The sequence below is a fragment of the Myotis daubentonii genome, chromosome 4 (assembly GCF_963259705.1).
Source record: "Myotis daubentonii chromosome 4, mMyoDau2.1, whole genome shotgun sequence".
NCBI lineage: Eukaryota > Metazoa > Chordata > Mammalia > Chiroptera > Vespertilionidae > Myotis > Myotis daubentonii.
In genome coordinates this window covers 40,049,813-40,063,330 of record NC_081843.1, presented here as the reverse complement: position 1 = coordinate 40,063,330, position 13,518 = coordinate 40,049,813, and the positions used below count along the sequence as shown (strand labels likewise).

The 13,518-nt window shown below is 42.5% G+C and overlaps 1 pseudogene; it reads left to right on the top strand.

The window, feature by feature from the left end:
• The first annotated feature begins 1,812 nt into the window (after positions 1-1,812).
• Positions 1,813-2,390, top strand: LOC132232382 (high mobility group protein B3-like; annotated as a pseudogene).
• Positions 2,391-13,518: the final 11,128 nt, after the last annotated feature.

Genomic DNA, 13,518 nt, shown 5'->3' with positions numbered 1-13,518 from the left:
TGAAGGGACCAGGGTTTGATTCTGGTCAAGGGCACATGCCTTGTTTGCAGGCTCACTCACCAGTGGGGAATGTGCAGGAGACAGCCGATCAATGATTCTCTCTCATCATTGATGTTTCTATCTCTTTCTACCTCTCTGAAATCAATAAAAACATGTGTTAGTTTTTGTTTTGTTTTGTTTTGTTTTGTTTAAAAAAAAAGAAAGGAAAAGAAAAGAAGTGTCAACAGCATCAGCTGGGGTCAGTGTCCCAGAAAGGGTAAAAAACAAATGTAAGCCCAGAATCTAGGCATTATTTGACCGGGGGGGGCGGGGGAGTGTCAAGTGTTATTCACCTGTCAGGCAAAAGAGAATGTAACCTCTGTGTATATAATAACATCGTCTTAATGGTGATAGGAATGATGAGCAATAAAAAAGAAAGGCGTTGCATTTTTTTAATCCATGGCAACTTCTATACAAAGAAGTATTTTTGTTCTTGTTATTTTACTACTATGGCTTTGAAATATAGCATGGGATTTGTGTGCAATCATTTGCACATACAAGAGGAATCAGCTGGAAATTAAGTCCTAATTCCCGTGTATGAAAGCTGCCTAATCACGTCTTTAAGAGAAACAAAACAAAATTCAAAATATGGCACTCAGCATTCCACAGGAAACTGTTAAAAATATTACATACAGCACACCTTCAAGCTTACACTCTGGTGAGAACACTGGAACCATAGATATTGTTTTTGGATCAGGTAAAGCAGTGTTTCTCATGCAACACAGCATGGTTGAGCCAGGACTAGAATCATAGTCTTAGGGCTGTAGCCAAAAGTTACAGGTTCCAGACTCCAATTAAAAAAAAAAACCCTCCCTGTCACTCTCTTTTCCTCTCCTCTGAGACTTCCCTAAGAAATCAATGTGATGAGGGCATGGTGCACACACCTGTCCACAGGGCACAGACATGAACTCAGAAAGCCTCCAAGGGACACATGCAGAAGCTAGGAAAGCAGAGAGAAGCCTTCCACGTGGAATCTGCCTGTGATCTTGTGATCGGTATCACACATTTTCCTTCTTTCCTGAGAAGGCTGTGAGCCTTCTCAGTTCTTTGTTGCATAAAACATACCTTCAAACCAAACACTAGGGGCTTTACCCTGATCTGGCCCTTACGCCAGAAAAATGAGATTGCAAATGCACGCCTCCCGACTGTCTGCCTTCCTCCTCAGCCTAGTCTCCCTCCATTCTTCTTTCGAAAATTGTGTGGCAAAATCAATGTGCACCAATTTTTATCCAACATTTAGGCACCAGGTCTATAAAAATGCCAACAGTGAAGTATAGACAAGAAGGAATAAGCTCCCATACACCTTCATGTCTAACTGTACCAAGCTGCCCAACTGTAGCTCCCCTCTCCCTCTGAAAAAAAAAAAAAAAAAAGCAACATATGAACTTAATTGTCTTTTTTTATGGGGGGGTGTTTGTTTTGTTTTGATTTTTGGAATTTAGAAACATGTTGACAATTAAGCACAGGAATGATTTGAGCTTTTTGTCCACTCTGACCCTTTGCCTACTTCTGTAACCGTTACCAGAACATGGACTCATCACTGCAATATACACCTGTTTCTCAGAACTTAACTAAACACTGTCCCCTGCTCTTATCAACCTTTAAGTGACAATAGCATGTATTCTTTTTTTGCTCATCATCTTAGCCATGTTTTCTATTTTCTGTTCCATTGCTTTAAAATATCTCACTTGGAGGCATCTAGCACGAGGATGGGGAGCGCTGAGCCTTGCGTTGTGCCCTGTGCTGCCAAGGCTAGCGAACAACACAGTCAGGATGGCTACAGGTGATCCCAAGAAGCCGAAGGGCAAGATGCCTGCTTATGCCTTCTTAGTGCAGACATGCAGAGAGGAACATAAGAAGAAAAACCCAAAAGTTCCAGTGAATTTTGCAGAATTTTCTAAGAAGTGATCTGAGAGGTAGAAGACAATGTCGGCAAAAGAGAAATCTAAATTTGATGAGATGGCAAAGGAATATAAAGTACGCTATGATCAGGAAATGAAGGATTATGGACCAGCTACAGGAGGCACGGGGAAGGACCCAAATGCCCCCAAAAGGCCACCGTCTGGATTTTTCCTTTTCTGCTTGAAATTCCACCCCAAGAGCAAATCCACAAACCCTGGAATCTCTATTGGAGATGTGGCAAAGAAGATGGGCAAGAAGTGGAATAATTTAAGTGACAGCGAAAAGAAACTTTACAACAATAAGGCTGCAAAGCTGAAGGAGAAACATGAGAAGGATGTCGCCGACTATTTTATGGTGCCAAGTTTGATGGTGCAAAGGGTATCGGTAAAGTTACCCAGAAAAAGGTGGAAGAAGATGAGAAAGAGGAGGAGGAAGAGGAAAAGAAAGAAGAGGAGAGGAGAAGGAGAATGAATAAAAAAACTTTATCGCCTTGTGAATACCTTAGTGTAGGGGAGCACCATAATTGACACAGCTCTTATTTGAGAGGTGTCTGTTGCCCACATTAGGATTAATTACACAGATGGATCATGATCATATATAGTCTCTCAAAGTGCTCTAGAAATTACCAGTGGTTTACATGAAGTGGCCATGGGTGTCCAGAGCACCCAGAAACTGTATCAAAGTTGTACATATTTCCAAACATTTTTAAAATGAAAAGACTCTCATATTCTCCTCACTCTGTGCACTTTGCTGTTGGTGTGACAAGGCATTTAAAGATGTTTCTGCCATTTTCTTTTTTTTAAAAATCTGTAAGGTGGTGTTAACTATTTGGTTACTAGAGGCCCAGCACACGAAATCATGCGGGGTTAGGGTCCCTAGGCCTAGCCTGCGATTAGGGCCATTTCTGCCCGCGCTGGACAGTCTCTGGCTGCAGGCAGCCAGTCGGTTTCCCTCACAGGCCCTCGTCCTGCCCCACCACCACTGCCGCCAGCCACCCCGTTCCCCTCGCCGGCCCCCCACCTCATAGCGACTGGTCAGCTGTCGTTCTGGTCATCCTGCTTATGGTCTAACCTTTCATTATATAGGATTGGCTAGAAATCCTGAATTCTCAACTGTACATCTCTATAGTTTGTAAAAAGAACAAACCACCAAGACAAGCTTTGATGCTCTTTGCTTGGTGTTGGGCTGCGGGGAAGGTGCCCTGTGGAGGGGCCGTAGCTCAGGGTGTGCACTGGGAGGCTGGACCTGTGGACACTGCAGTGGGCATCCATTTAGCTTCAGGTTGTTTTGATTTTGTATATAGTGACAGAGCATCCTGCCATTCTTAACTGTGGAAAAAGGGGGGTCAGCGGGCATGAGAAATGTTTGGGTCTTTCTTAGTTAAGTGTGGTAGTTTTAAACTGTTTTAAAACAAACGGTACAACTCTTCATTGTCAACAAAGTGAAAGTCACTGCATCCATGAAAGTTTGAGAACTTCTGGGCTAAACACAATTTGCAACGTTTTGTTATTTTTTTGTATGTTTAGAATGCTGAAATGTTTTTGAAGTTAAATAAAATCAGTATTATGTTTAAAAATGAAATATCTAACTTGGAGATTTGGGGGTTTGTTTTTCATTTTATTTTTTTGCTTTACTCTTTAAGTAAAACACTCTTAGAAAGATGTTTGTTTTTTTGTATTTCAATCCAAGTGTGTTTTTTTATTGTTGAGAGTAAATTACAGATGTCCCCCCTTTTTCCTCCCATTCACCCCTCCACCCCTCCTGGACTGCCCTGCCCCAGACCTTCACCACCCTTTTGTCTGTGTCCATAGGTAAGATCTTTGGTTAATCCCCACCCCTTCCCTCTGAGAGTCAGCAGTCTATTTCCTGTTACCATGCCTCTGATTCTATTTTATTCACCAGTTTATTTTTTCATTAAATTTCTTTCAAGTAACTCCTCATGTTTAGTCACAGGCTCCATTGAAAGTAAATACAATCGTCTCTGGGTAAGCATATGTGAGGAACAAATGAGCAAAATATACTTTTCTGATATAAAGCAAGTGGGAATATTTAGTGATAAATAAAGTGACATACTCTTAGTTACAGTGAAAATGGGGTATTTGTTTTATTTCCAGATAGTATTCCTAAAAAATAAATGACATTTTCCTCAGGACTTTATTTTTTATTGTATAAAATAAATATTTGTACTAAAAACTGATTTTCTAAATATTTAAGATGTTTTGTCTTACATCTTAATGGAATAAATTGATAAATTAAAAAGTGTGCACAAAATTATTTGTTCTAAAATTAAAAATAATAAATGGTCTCATTATCATTGAAACTAAATTCATTACTAAAAGCAGTTGAAACATGTTCAACCCAATTAAATGGGCTGCTATACTATAAGCTGGTATTAATTTTACCTCATTTATATTAATGTAAAGCAAATCATCAAAGCAGAGTGAAACTAACAGCATTTGTTAGTGAATTCCACTTAATGCTCTGGCAGTATTATAGACATATCATTAAATACACTGTGCTAGTCGCAGTGCTAAATCACTTATTGAAAATATTCCTCTTAATGTAGCCCTTAATTTTGGCCACTATCAAAAGAATACTTCATCTTGAAGAGCTATCAAAATATTGATCTGAAACTCTGAATCTAATTGGCTATTTCACAATTATATTGTCTAGGGAAAAAAATAGTTGGCAACGTTTGTCACTTATGGACAATTATTCTTATAAGAATAAAGAAGATAAAGCTGCAGATCAATTACCTGTTAGATATCCTGAGTTTTGAGTGATTACCTCTTTTATCAACAATTTATTTTCTCCCAGAAACAGTGTAAAGTTAATTCTTATGCCATGCACATGTGATCACAATTGATAAAGGATTTATGATATAATCATAAATCAATTTTTGTGCTCACTCTTCTACTAAGATATATAATAAGGTAGAAAACATCATTTGTCATATATCTTCAGTACCAAAAAAGTAGATATATTGACTTGTTTTATTATTGAATTTGGTATGTTAAAATATTCCAGAATGTGGGGGGAACTCACGCTTTTGATTATTTTCTCTCATTCTATGTAGGAAAGAAGTTTTGTTTAAATAAATGTATAGCATTTTTGAAAGTTCAAATAAACCTATTAAAATGAGCACTTAATTATTAACCTTTTGAAATAAATATTAAGTCTTTTCCTTATACACAACTTTCTTCTTCTTAAGAAACTAGAGGCCTGGTACACAAAATTTTGCATGTGCGGGGGGGGGGGGGGGGGGCGGCCTCTCGCAGTCCGGGAGCCCTAGGGGCATGTCCAACTGCCATGGGGAGTGGGCCTAAGCCGTCAGTTAGACATCCTTAGTGCTCCCACAGAAGTGGGAGAGGTTCCTGCCACTGCCTCTGCACTCACCAGCCATGAGCACAGCTTCTAGAGCACTGACCACCAGGGGGAAGCTCTTGTGTTGAATCTGCCCCCTGGTGGTCAGTGCACATCATAACGACCAGTCATTCAGCTGTTCAATTTGCATATTAGCCTTTAAATATATAGGATAGCAATTGGATCTGAATAGAACAGTAATCAAGATGACAAAACAAAGCCAAAACTACTTATATGGCACATTTGCCAATTCATTTTCTATAGATAAGCTGATAAAGGAACAGATAAGACAAGGTATACAGATCAATAACTAGGTTACTGCTGATAACTACTGGACTACTGATCATTTCCTAGTCTTTGACTAAAAGAGATGTACCTGCAGCATATGGAAGGAGACCTATGAAGGAGATATGTATTTCTTTTTCACATGTGTGCTGGGATTTAGTATTCTTGGGCTACATCACTGCTGCTGTATTTTCAGAGCATGAACATAAGAGTATGTTATCTCACAAGTAACTTGCTTTTTTGAGTATATTAGGAGACAAGATCATGCAACCTTTCCCCACAGCCTGTGAATTTTCTGATTGCTCCTGGTTCTCCACTTACATAACAAAAATACAAGAGTTCTTATAGTGTTTACCCTGGGGTTACTTTTTAATAAGTGCAGGAACAATTCCTTAGCTGAGGTTTAATTAACTCAAAAAGAGTTGCTAAACATTCACAGATTCTTTAGTTTGTTGTTTAGGGAAGTATAACTTAGGAATAGTTTTTGAATACTTATTTAAAAATTATATGTGATTAAACCAAATAGAAATTTATGTTTTTCCCATAAAAGTTTGACGTTTCCGATTCCAGACTTCCATGGTTGAGCTCTGTGATATCATCATCATCATCATCATCATCAAGTGCCTTCAAGCTCACGGCTGTGCCGGGGTCCAGCCCCAGCGGGTCCAGGGGTTCCCCAAAGGTGAGGACGGAGTTGGCGAAGAAGGAAGGACATGGAGACAGTGTTCAGTTGATCAGCAGCCTAGCCAGGATCTACAGCCAGGATCTACAGCCAAGTTCTGGTCTGGATCTCCAGAGAGGTTCTGCTTCGGATCTCCAACCAGGTTCTGTGGCCATGTTCCCTCGCTAGGTTCTCCAGCCAGGTTCTGTCCAGGTTCTCCAGCCAGGTTCAGTCACCAGGTTCTAGTCAGGTTCTCTTGCCAATTTCTGTAGTCAGGTTCAGTCCAGGATCTTTTGCCATGTTCTCTCCAGCGAAGTTCTTCTGTCTGTAGGTTCTGTGTAGGTTCTGTCTTCTTGGTTCTCTTCTAAGCTCTGTCTCTTTCTGTCTTGTTACATCTGTATTTATACCAGTTGATTCAATCCCATCAATCTCTATTCCAAAGGTTAGGGCGTTTCTTATCTCCATTCCAGGGAGTAAAGATTATGTAGTTTAAGCATGATTGTTCGTAGTTAAAGTGATTAATTACCCGCCTGGCACTTAGTTAAGGGGTTTTATTCCCTCCCTAACTTCAGGGGAAAATCCCTACCTGGGGATTCAACCTTTCTCGGAGAGGTGACCTTGGTTAAAACACAGCGCCAAGAAGGTGAGCAAACATATTAAGAACCGTATGTCATATATGCCAGGTCCCTTGAAACAGCAAGGATGGACCGGCTCCCGGCATGGCTGTGTTACTACTGGAGTGTCATCCTTACCTACATAGTCCTAGCTGGCTGCCCAAGCTCCAGCTGCTGCACCTGCACTACCACGGCAGAATAGGGAAAGGTGGAGAAATGTGTATGTCCTTTCTTTAAGGAGGCATCTTAGAAGTCCCACAGGATAGATCTCCTTATTTCTCATTGTTCAGAACTTATCACATGGCAATACCTAGCTGCAAGATGGGCTAGGAAATGTAGTTTTTAAATGGTGTGTCAACTGCCAAGTTAAACATTGGGATTCTGGTGGAGGAGATTAGATATTAAACGGCAACCAGCTCACTCTGCCACAATACCCATGACCCCTTTAAAAAAAATTTTCCGGTATAATAAAAAAAGGAAAACATAAGAAGACTGTGAAATTAAACACTGCTCCTCAGACAATGCTTTAGAACTTAATGTTTGCCACAAAATAAGTATGTATGACCAGGGTATTTCTGCCGTCTACTTGCTGTAAAATTGGGAATCTAGACTGCAAGCTCCTTAAAGACAGGAACTAGACTTTAATTCTTAGTGTTTATCCATTATAAATACAATGAATGAATGAATTAAATGATTAGGATAACTTGAGATGCAAATGATGGAAGGTAAAAATGTCATACCTCCCAAATACCTGAACATTAGATTGAGATGTAACATGCCACTTAGTAACTAGGGATGTAATGCAAGTCAATCATCCAGACTCTCTAAGGCTCAATGTCCTTCATTCTAGAATGGAGGACATAGGCCATAAATTGTAACACTAAATTATAAAATTGATTTGGTGATACATAATGAGTCCAAACTTAGTGAATTACATCACTATTCTCCTTGTTGCCCTGGTCAGGAATCTAGGTACTATGATTGATTGATTTTTCTTTGTCCAGCCCTCCCACATATAATTAATTACCAAGTCCTCTCAAGGTTTACCTTCTGTGTCCTAATCTGTCCAAATAGTTCCATCCATATTGCCACAATGCCAGTGTGAGACACCATCCTATATAATAGAAGTTTAATATGCTAAGTGTCCGACCATTTGTTCAACCATTCAACCAGTTGCTATGACACACACTGACCACCAGGGGGGAAGACGCTCCGACCACTAGGTTAGCTTGCTGCTGGGGTCCAGCAGAACAGGACTGGACGAGATGGGCCGGACACGCCCTGGACGAATCCGTGCACCGGGCCTGTTTTGGCCCAATCCCTGCAGGCCAGGCTAAGGGACCCCACTGGTGCATGAATCCTCTAGTTATGTCATAATATCTTACATAGATTACAATTAAAGCTTGTTAATAGCTCTCCTTTCCTGCAGGCTTGCTTCTCTACAGCACATTTTCCATATAGCAAACAGAGTGATCTTTCTGAATCACTCTGTAAAGATGATCCCTAATTAAAAGGGATCCGTGGCTTTCCGTTCCCTTAGGATCTTTTAAATACCTTAGGATGGCCAAGAAGCCCTTTATCACTTGGCCTTGAATGGCTTTGGCTTTTGCTACCCCTCTTCCCTGTCTCACACCCTTTTGTCCAGCCATAGCTAACTTCTCTCAGCTTTGCTCTGTTTCACAGGCTTTGCACATGTTGTTTTCTTTATTTTAAGCAATGTTCCTCCTCTTTCTACCTCTCCCAAGTTTGCTCTCTATCTAGCTAACTTTATTTTTTTCATTCAGTTATCCAGTAATCACTTCCTCTAAGAAACCTTTCCCAAACCTCACCCTACTCCAAGACTCAGGGAGAAAGTCCCACTATCAGCTCCTACAGTACCCAGGCTTTCCTTATTGTGGCATTTATTAGTCTATTTTTTAATTGAATATTTAATACCCTAAGCCAGTGGTTCTCAACCTTCTTAATGCCACGACCCTTTAATACAGTTCCTCATATTGTGGTGAAACCCAATTTCATTGTTACAAATTGAACATAATTAAAGCATAGTGATTAATCACAAAAACAATATGTAATTATATATGTGTTTTCCGATGGTCTTAGGTGACCCCTGTGAAAGGGTCATTTGACCCCAAAAGGGGTCGCGACCCACAGGTTGAGAACCGCTGCCCTAAGCAGAGACCATGCCAGTTCTCCACATTTATCATAGCACCTGCCTGGTACTTAGTAAGAACTTACTAAATAGAAATTGTAAAAATTTCAATTAATACAACTAATGTAGGCCCTAAAGTACAGAAGAAAAGCAAAATAAATGTAAATCCTATACAGGGGGACCTCAGGCCACTCCCCCCTTCCCAGGCCTGGTGGGAAAATGCAAATTGACCGTCACTCCGCCACAAAGATGGCAGTGCCCACAGCGGAGGTGGGGGGGGGTGGCGGTTTCCATAACACAAAATGGCTGCACCCACAGCATTGGCCGAGTTCCCTTAATGAGCCTTAACGAGCAATCAGCAGGGACCTGAGGCTGCGCACCCCTCCCAGCACCCGGCCGGGGGACCTCAGGCTGTGCCCCCAACCCTGGCACCAGGCCGGGGCACCTCAGGCTGCACTCCACGCCCAGCAGGGTTTGACAGGGGACCTCAGGCTGTGCCCCCATCCCCAGCAACAGGTCGGGGACCTGAGGCTTTGCCCCCCACCCAACAGGGCTTGATGGGGGACCTCACACCATGCCCCCCTCCCCAGGCCAGGGGACCTGAGGCCGCACCCCCCACCTGATGGGGCTTGACAGGGGACCTCAGGCTGCACCCCCTTCCCAGCGGGGCTTAACAGGGGACCTCAGGCCACGTCCCCCAACTGGTGGGGCCTGACGGGGGCTTCAAGGCATGCCCCCCACCCTGGCCCGGGCTGGGGGACCTGAGGCTGCACCCCCATCCTGGCAGGGCTTGACAAGGGTGGGACCGGCTGGGTCTGGATCTAGCCCAATGCCGGGGGGCGGGGGGGGGGGGGAGGCCGGGTCCGGGTCTCGCATGATTTTGGGGCATGTGGGTGGGCAGGGACTTGACTCTGGGTCCCATGGTGTGCCCCAGACTCTGACAGGAGGAAGATTTTCATATACATTTTACTAATTTTCTTTGATCTCTGACACTTCTATTATAGAGAAAGGGCAAATAGCAATATTAAAATACTTCCTCTAATTAATCCCTTTTTAATGTGCATGAATTTTGTGCACTGGGCCACTAGTATCTATATAATTGTAAGTTTTACATTAAACTTTACTTATTTTAGTCTCTTTCTATTTTGTTGTGAACTGAGCTCTTTAGATTTCTATCCTTTACATTTTAGAGTCCAGATGCCACAGTCTGGAGCTCTTTCTGCTTTTCTCACACCACAGATACATGGTTCTGAGCTGTTCAAGCCTGTGGATCAGAATGAAAAGCCCGACTTTCAGTATTCTATTTACAGAAAAAGGGCTTATCTCTGGAGAACTCTGTTGATGTAACTCCCAACTGTTGCTGACTCTTCCAACCATTTGTCTCCAAGGAACACACTGGCCTTCTTAATATGTGCATTTCTAAGAATTGTGTGACTCACTTCTGAAATGCTCTTCAGTTTTTCACATTTGCTCTTCCTTTCATGGGAAGTAAAGGAGAAAATCACCAGAGAGTGATCAATGAAGTTTTTATCAAGTGATGACAATATCTATCCAATAAAAAATGATTCTTGTGGCAACTGTACTTATTATCACTTCACTCTTATATTTTCCTCTTCAATCACTATATTATTTAGATGGAAAAACCTCACTGGGATGAGCCTATGAGAATTTTTCATTTTTAACTTGGCCTTCTATAAGAGATATTTTTTAAAAAAATATTTTCTTCTTTATTATTTTTAAGATATTTTAAATATACTTCAATGCTAGTTTAAAACATAATGTTATTTATCATACCAGAAACTAAACAACTTTATTGGACATTTTTATTTTTCTATGGAAAATAGCTCCAGAAAATTGACCATTTGACCATAAAGATCATTCTGAGGATGAAAACATGAGTTTTTAAAATTTAAAACTTGAATTGAAAAAATATAACAAAGTACAACTTATAGACATATGGTCATATAGAGAGACACAGGAATATTTACTTCTATATTTTTTCATTAGCTTACCTTGTCTATTCTGAAGTGGATATGTGTCTTGGAAATAGTCCTTTATGCTATTATATTTTCCTTTAATTTTGTTCTTTTCTTAATTTCATTGGCTTATATAAGTAGTTTGAATATAAGATATTTAGCTATAAATATCTTAAATATAATAGTTACATCCAGGGATGTCAGTTTAATTGTGACAATGAGGTAAATAATCTTTCTCTCTCTCTTTCTCTCTCTCTCTTTCACACACACACACACAGAGGCACAAACACATAAATACACATTTTAGCACGCATATAATATTCAGTCCTATACTAGGATACAGGGATTTTTTTTTTATTATTGCTTAAAGTATTACAAAGGGTATTACATGTTATCCATTTTATCCCCCCGCCCTAGACTGTCCCCTAGCCTCCCCTATCCCCCAGTGTCTTATGTCCATTGGTTATGCTTATATGCATGCATACAAGTCCTTTAGTTGATCTCTTACCCCCCTACCTCCTGCCCCCCAACCCTCCCCGGCCTTCCCGCTGCAGTTTGACAATCTGTTTGAGGCAGCTCTGCCTCTGTAGGATACAGGGATTTATATACACAGAAAAATACAATCTCCCTACAAGTCCACAGATATATGATTAATAAGTTCCTATTATAAAACTACTAGAGGCCCAATGCACAAAATCTGTGCACTCGGTGGAGAGGGGTCCCTCAGCCTGGCCTGCACCCTCTTGCAGTCCGGGAGCCCCGTGATCGATCACCCACAGTGGGAGGCCATGCCCACCTGCCATAGCACTGCTGGCCAGGTAGCCTGGACCTCCCTCTTTGCCCCTGCCCACCCATTTGAGACTCCAAGATGGATCGCCCCCACAGAGGGAGGCCCTGCTCACCCCTGTGGCTGACGGTCAGTGGCCTGGGCCTCCCTCTTTGAGGCGATCATGGGATGATGTTGGGCCCCCCTCCCCCCGACCAATCATTTCGCACCCGCCTTGGCTGACCTGGCACCAGTCGGTGTCATAGTGAGGCCATTCAGTCGATTTGCATATTATACTTTTATTATTATAGACTAGAGGCCCGGTGCACGAAATTCGTGCATAGGAGGGTTCCTCTGCCCGGTCTGCACCATCTCCAATCTGGGACCCCTCTCACAATCCGGGACTGCTGGCTCCTAACTGCTCACCTGCCTGCCTCCCTGATCGCCCCTAACCACTCTGCCTGCCTTCCTGATGCCCCTGTTTCCCTGCCTGCCTGATCACCCCTAACCACCTCTGCCTGATTGCCCCTAACCTCTCTGCATGCCTGCCTGATCACCTCTAAGCACCTCTGTGTGCCGGCCTGATCACCCCTAACTGCTCCTCTGCCAGCTGGATTGCCCCTAACTGCTCCCCTGCCTGCCTGATTACTCCTAACTGCCTCTGCCTGCCAGCCTGATCACCCCTAACTGCCCTCCCCTGCTGGCCTGGTCACCCTTAAGTGTCCTCCCCTGCCAGCCTGATCACCCATAATGGCCTCTGCCTCAGCCCCCACCACCATGGCTTTGTCCAGAAGGACATCCGGATGGATGTCCGAAAGATGTCCAGTCAAATTAGCATATTACCCTTTTATTAGTATAGATAACATATATGCCCCTAAAAAGTTAAATTATACAGTACATATTCAACTTCTTTCACCTTGCTTTTTTTTTTAACGGAGAGGAAGGGTGAGGGATAGAGAGTTAGGAACATCAATGAGAGAGAAACATTGATCAGCTGCCTCTTGCACACCCCCAACTGGGGATGTGCCCACAACCAAGGTACATGTCCTTGACCGGAATCAGACCTGGTACCCTTCAGTTCGCAGGCTGATGCTCTATTCACTGAACCAAACCAGTTAGGGCCTCCCCCTTTTTTTTTTATATTATCCACATTTGCAGATATCGCATTAGTTCATTTTTCCATTGATTTTTAGAGAGAGTGGAGGGGAGAGGGATATACAGAGAGAAACATCAATGTAAGAAACATCCCTTCAGTTGCCTTCCTTAGGAGCCCCGACCAGGGATCCAACTTGAAACCCAAGTATGTGCCAGGTTGTGCCCTGACCTAGAATCGAACCTGCAACCTTTTCGTGCACAGGACCATGCTCACACTCAACCAACCTATCCTCTTCAGCCCAGCCATTATACAATTTCTGGAATTTTATTTCAATTAATTCTTGCAAAGTCTGTGGGTTAGGTAATATTCACATTTTGCTGATGAGGACAAAAAAAAACACAACAACCTCTTCATTTTGAGACATTATTCTTCACTCATTGCTGTGTTTTCCTGCCAGCCCTAGAAAGGCTCCTGGCAGCAGTTTCACTGGGTATCCAGAGTCAGAAGCATTCTCCTCACCACCACCCTTTCCAAAGCCTCCTCTGCACTGGCACTGAGGCTGCCCTGAAGGGCGCTGAGGCTAGGTAACACGAGACAACAACAGGATTTGGACCCCTGGAGCCACCGTACCCACCTCTCCTCTCTCAGCCTTTCTCTGCTGCGCTGG